The following is a 276-nucleotide window of genomic DNA, read 5'->3' as shown; positions in this document are numbered from 1 at the left end:
CCTTTCTTCATAGGAGAGGTGTTCCATCCCCCTGATCATTTTCGTGGCCCTCTTCTGGAGCCGCTCCAACAGGTCCATGTCTTTCTTATGCTGAGGGCTCCAGAGCTGGACGCAGTACTCCAGGTGGGGTCTCACCGGAGTAGAGTAGAGGGGCAGAATCACCTCCCTCGACCTGCTGGCCATGCTGCTTTTGATGCAGCCCAGGATACAATTGGCTGCCTAGGCTGCGAGCGCACATTGCTGGCTCCTGTCCACCTTTTCATCCCCCCACAGCCC

The sequence above is a fragment of the Pygoscelis adeliae genome, unplaced genomic scaffold, assembly GCF_000699105.1.
Source record: "Pygoscelis adeliae isolate BGI_AS28 unplaced genomic scaffold, ASM69910v1 Scaffold71, whole genome shotgun sequence".
Lineage (NCBI taxonomy): Eukaryota > Metazoa > Chordata > Aves > Sphenisciformes > Spheniscidae > Pygoscelis > Pygoscelis adeliae.
Note: the sequence above shows the minus strand (reverse complement) of the source record.